Source organism: Pieris napi, chromosome 19 (genome assembly GCF_905475465.1).
Source record: "Pieris napi chromosome 19, ilPieNapi1.2, whole genome shotgun sequence".
NCBI classification, from domain to species: Eukaryota; Metazoa; Arthropoda; class Insecta; order Lepidoptera; family Pieridae; genus Pieris; species Pieris napi.
The window spans coordinates 5,829,244-5,835,960 of NC_062252.1; positions in this window are offsets into that span (position 1 = coordinate 5,829,244).

Consider the following 6,717-nt stretch of genomic DNA (forward strand, 5'->3'; position numbering starts at 1 on the left):
TTTTATTTGTCTTCATGTATTAATGTGCCAAGCGTTGGCAAGCTTTTATAAATAAATAAATTAATTAATTAAAGCTACCCAATTTAAAAACATCTTTCTTCATTAGAATCCTATATTATCCTTAAACACAGGCTATAAAATATATTAATAAAAATTGGAATCCGTATAAAAACTTCGATCATACACAAAGTGTGAAAAAATTCCTAAATCGCGTACACTGTGCAAACTATTGACAATAGAGCAAAGTTATGTATCTATCGTTTTATAGAAGCCATCAATATCTACAAAAAGACCATAGTACCGTATTTGTAATATATTTAATCAAATTACATTTTACTTAATGGGTTTGTTTCCTTTATTTTGTAATAAAAAATTCATTAAAAAGATATACGCTAACGAAGTTATACACATTACAGTTATAAATTAAGCACGCGGAAGCAAAAAATGTATTTAAGTCCTAAATAAATATTGTAATGATATTTACATTTTCCCTAAATCTAAACGTACGCTGCCAAGCATGGAGAATATAAAAAAGGTTCATAAATCTACGTACGATAAATTTATGACTCCCGCGGTCCCAATATTTTAACTGACCCGAGAGAGCTGTTAAAACAACGAAAAATTCACCGAGAAAAACTATACAATAATTGTTGTTCAGAATACCTACATTAATGCCTACATTATTTAACTCAACAAAGTACTTAAATGCATGTATTTAACGAACATGTAAGGGTGCGTCCACATCTGGCGAATGTGCCGCGAATGTGTAGCTCGCGAGCCGATTGCGAGCTGCGCGCGTGCAGGCACGGCAATGGTTTGGTGCGCCTCTTTAGCGCAACTCATGCAAGGCTCGTATAAGGCGTTAACCTCCAGTAATCAGAAACGAACTGAACGCGTAAGTTAGGGGTGCGGGGCTTGAGGCGTGGGCGGAAGGAAGACGCGAGCCGCTAGTGCGCCACCCGCACACTAATCGCGTACGGCGCTTCGGTTGCGCGCGGGCGATGCAGGACCGGCGCACGAATAAAAATGCACGCGCGCAGCTCGCAAACTGCCATATTCGCCAGATGTGGACGTACCCTTATATCCGATAACGATGACTACGACAGCCCATTGACACCTGCAGTTCCCAAAGAGTGTGTTGGTTGTTATAGATGTATTGTAGGTTTTGTTTTACTCTACTGGCAGTCCTCCACTATATGACGGAGTATAAGCTCACCAGCTGATATTAAGTAATACCCTCATAATACGAAAATCCTGCGAGAATATCTATATCCTTGTAAAATGTTTTTTTTTATTCCGTCGTTCCTGAGTCGTTTTGTTCCCTTTACCAGCGATTCCCGGCTAGTGGTGAGCTGCAAAAAGCAACATTTAACTGAAAAACAGAAATACAAATGATTTGAACAATTAAGATCTGAAAAACACTTGAAATGTTATTTTAAACCACATTTTCTTTATAAATATCGTTAAATACACAAATCCTTATTACATCCAAATGAATAAAGTAAATTCTTATATCTGTATAGTTTTTGTTTATAACAACAAAAGCAATTCATCTTCATCCGTTGAAGCGCGGACAGCAAGATTGACGACCGTAATTGTATGGAAGAACTTGAAGGAAAGCTTTGTTGTCGCTTCGCTAGTTACGCAATAAGGAAAAACTATTATTTCCAATTGAATGTTATTACCCAATTCACAATCATGTGTACGTTACAAAGTGCACAATATGGAAGACACCACCAGTGGCGCTACAGCCTTTTTAGGCTTTGGGTCTCAGATTTATGGATCTGTTTTGTGGTCATTAGATTTTTTCATAATTGGTAAGTATACATGTACCTGTCTCACCCTGTCGACTTTTTGAGTCTAAGACATGCTGGTTTCCTCACGATCTTTTACTGTACAAGCGATATGAGTGAGTGCAAATGAAAGTCTATTGTTGCACTGCTTAGGGATAGAAACTAGGACCTCAGGAGTGATAGTCGTTCTCAACGCTTATTGAGTTTTAGAAAATTTAAACCCACATGTCTAGTCCAAACGTAGTCCCATTTTATAAAACACGCAATAATATGGGTGAAATTTCATTATTAAAGTGAAAAATCTTTCCATACACAATAATTGAAACCAAAATAAACTGTCTATGTATTTCAATGCATCATTTGCAACAAAACCGAATAAAAACTGTTCTATTAGCTTCTAACTCGACCTTTGGTAATTACGTCACCTAATCTGTTAAACTTTTGCTTATAAATTACACGAATAACGTTTCTCTTGTTAGCAAACATCAAAATTAGACACGAAAACAGATTGTAGATGAAAACTCCCTAGGTATAGAAACAAACGTTGTTCATTACTAATTATTCATTGTCTAATTACAAATCAAAACTTTCTCATTCGCGTGACTTGAGAATAAACAAGTGTTAAGACACGTAAGGAATCGGCACGTGCACATACACATACATATTATATAACCAATTTCTTAAACTGTCAAAAAGTTTAGACTTAAGGTGGAAACATACTACTAAAACGCCACGCGACGCAACGTGTCGACACCCGATGTCCATCGTGCACATTACCAACACGCGACACCACGACTTAAATCCAATTCGTAGAAATTCCACACAGTATGCATTTTCAGTAAGAAAAAAATTTAAGGAATATTTAGGTGGTGAAGGCGCCGTTCCGTGGCAGCTTGATATTGTGAGGAAAGGTAGACAAAATTAAATACTTGCAACTCATACAAAAGTCAAAGTAAAAGTGAAAGTTTTATTAAAATATAATATTTTAATAAAACTTTCCGCTTGTATTCATTTGTTCGGCTATTTCTTCCCATACATTATTTCTCACAGTATGGTCGCTGTATTGAGCTAATCTCATGTCATATAGAACAGAATATTGTTTCACCAACTCAATTAATTGTTGGTCGTTCATTTCGCCAAATAAATAAATCCAAAAATATGTAAGTATATAAATTGACATTTGTGCCAAAAACTCGAACGTTTGACGCTTGGCGTCAACAACACGACAACACGCTGATCCAAATCGATTGGATGTTACCGCGTGTGATCACATGGCGTGTTGTATATGTGCACCTGACCATATTAAATATATGGGATTGATAAGTACTGACATGCGTCGGATGGCGTGGTGTAGCGTCGCGTTTTAGTAGTATGTTTCCGCCTTTAGGGTTGCCATCTTCAAAGTCAAGGGATGAGCGGGGCGAGGGTTAGGTTAACTAGAAAAAAATGGCAATTTTCTTACACCGGCTATGCATTAATGGTTTTGTCTATATTTAAACGGTTCGTACTTGGTCATACGAAGTAAAACTTCGTGAAACCTATGGATGTTAGGTCTATAGACATGGTTCTATAGCATGTAGCATGGAACAGACAAAGAAGGCATCTCACTTGCCTATAAAGAAAAATTAATAAGGTAACTGATAAAGAAACCTGTCCAATCATTGAAAATTTAAGAAAATCAAAGTGAAGCATCAATTATAATAATTAATTGAAACAAACATAAATTCAACAAAGCATTATTTAGCACTATTCTTTTCCGCTTAAAACGTTCATAGTTCACTGAAACCAGAAGCATCTAATTGGTATTTAATTGCTCCCGAGGGAAATGATCTTGAAAACAAAACGAGTTTCGTTTAACAAAATTACGCAGTAAATTCTTAAAACAGACTTTAAAGTCTGTGATAAAAGAATATTGCAACCCTCATCCATGATCGGTTAAATCACGGCTGTGTATGTTTTTTTTATATTAGTAGATATATATTATATATCTAGTCCTATAATGAAAGCTAACATCGTGAGGAAACCGGCATGGCTCAAGGCCAAAATTTTATGACATGTCAGACACACAACATACTTTAAAATTAAAATGTTTGACAAAACGGATGCAATCTGAACCTCAGATATATTTACCTATATAGATTTGTAGTGCCGCTAGATTATGATTATTAATGATAGTATAAGATCCCGATATACAATGACCTTCACCGAGATGCTTATTTAATGAAACGTATTTTATATTTAATTTAATATGTCAATAAATATAATCCATATGGGTTGCCTAGCAAATTTCAGTCCAGAGTATGTTTAATTAAAATTATTATATTTATTGATATATAATAGGATTTTCATTAAATAAGCATCTCGGTGAAGGTCGTTGTATATCGGGATCTTAGACCATGAAAGAATATTCACGTGGGACTTAAAAGTATATCAAGGTCACTTAAATCAACGTACGCAGTGTAGTAAATGCGTTCCATTTTCAAACCATTGCCACGCACGTTACATCGAATAGCTATCCTAAGTACGTATTTACGACTGAAAATTTTGAAAAGCGTAAACGGAATTAATTGAAAGCAAAAAATGTATCGTGTGAATAGATTTCGCATTGTAAAAATTATGTATAGGTTCATTCACAACGAACGCACGGTATCCTCTTAAGTTTTAGATCATCATTCCCCAGGCCCGTTTCGGCCCGATTCAAATACGATGTGTCAGCTGACGTTGCTGAACAAAGTAAAAGGAATATGTAGGCACCAACTTGAATAAGAAGTTGATCGATACAAAGTCTGTGTCGAACACAGCAAGAGTTTTCGCTAACAATAAAGTGAACCTTAAATTAAGCACACAGGGGTGCCAAAGTAGCTTCAGTGTTTTGTTTTGTTTGTGTTTGTACTTTGTTTGGTTTATAAGTTATGCATGTGTGACTAGGGTGACTTAAAGGTACCCGTTTTTGAAAGTTTTCTTGTCTTTGTCTATTTTTTGTAAAAACTATAAACTTCGACTACTAATGTAACTTTATTACCATTTAGACCATTTGTATCTGTTAATATCCAAATGAAATGGTAAGAAAAACAAAAATTAATACCCTCTTAAAAAAGGGTGCGTGTACTTATGTACGCGCGTAAGAAGTTATACTGCTTTGGCATTATTAAAAATAGTTTTTGATTGCATGCAAATAATTTATTACAATTAAATAATCAAAGACTGGAAAAGGAGTCATTATAGTCAATATGGTTCAGTTTACATTTGAAAAATTAAATGAATAAATATTTATTATTATTCTCTTACATTAAGTGTAACATAAATTCTATTATTATTCGAATGTTTTTTTAAATTATGTCCAATGCCGTGTAGCATCTTCCGTGTTCTTCATTCTGTTAATTTTGTGTCACGGTACGCGCGTATCGTAAAATTTCACTCTCATCAATTTTTTATAACGAGCTTAAAGAATAAAGTATAACTAGTAAGTATAACTTCAAAAACACATATTTAATCGGTTAAAGGCTTTCGAAAAGGGAATTAACGCTTTATTTACTTTTACTTAAAAGACACAGATCCGTCTCAATCCTCTTATCAAATAGGATTACTTCATCATTGAACACAGTAGTGTATAAAAGCTTCGGTATCAACGCTGACAGTGTACAAAAAGGGAAATAATACGGCTACCCAAAGTGTTATCCTTATATCATATTTCCTCTCCTGTAACGAGAAAGCTTGGGAAAAGCTTGCGTATTTACTGTTTTCAAAAATGGAACACAATTAGGCAAATTGCAGAGAGTTCGGTATATTTTCGTAGTTTTAATAATTGGTTGATGGTGAACATAAACATCAACACTATTATCTTAACATAAAGTTGACTTTTAAATGCACTAACAGCTAAAAAATAAATCAACCATTTCTATGGAGCTACTTCGAGGCTAAGCTGCAAAATTTCACACCTCAATTATTACACGCTTTATATTAGCTTCACCTGTATGTATGTATGTATGTAACCGACTCCTTCGGACTCGATTTTGACCCACTTTTAACGGACAGATTTAATTCAAACTTTGCGCACCTGTCAAAGATCGATGACAATGCAATAATCCGAAAAAAAAAATGAAAAAAATTGAACTAAAAAATAAATAATACTTAAAAAAAACTAAAAAACACGCTTTTAAAGCACATCTATAGGTTGCTCGATAGACGAAAAATATGGCACAGAACGCCCCACGCTTTTTCACAATAAGACCAGTATTTTTTGTTCATTACCATTTTCAGCCTAAATGAGGAATTATTTTTCACTTTTTAGTTTGATCTTCTTTAAAAGCGTGTTTTTTAGTTTTTTTTAACTATAATTTATTAGTCTACAGGCGGAGTAGTTAGTGAGTCCTACTCTCGGGTTTTTAGCCGGGCTGTCTCCATTACATTTTGATTCGCATTGTTTGCATTTTTGTTAACCTATGGACCCAACAGTATGTCTCGAAAATGTCTGGCCTCAAGAGACGTTTCAAACACAACTATCCGGTTGCCGATTGGGGCAGCCATTATTGAGATAGACTTTACTATATTTCCAGTTTGACTGACCACAACACCGATGATATGAACGTTTTATCTGGACCAAATATTATTATAATTGAAATAAGAGATACATGTGTTGCCTGGTAAGTGAAACGATTAGTAGTAACTTTAGGAAAACATTATACTTTTAAAGTATATTAATGATCTTAATTTAGTTAACAATTACATTTTTTTTCGTTCGCGTGGAAATATGAATAGAACAGTGTTGGCCTAGATGCTTGAGAAACTCATCCTTGATGTCGTAGGTTTGATTCCGGCTTTGCACTCTGGTCTATGTGCTCATTTCACTGGCGCACTTACGTTGAAGGTAAACATAGTGAGCATACCGGACTCATTCATTAGACCAGACGGCGTGTGTTGGGCC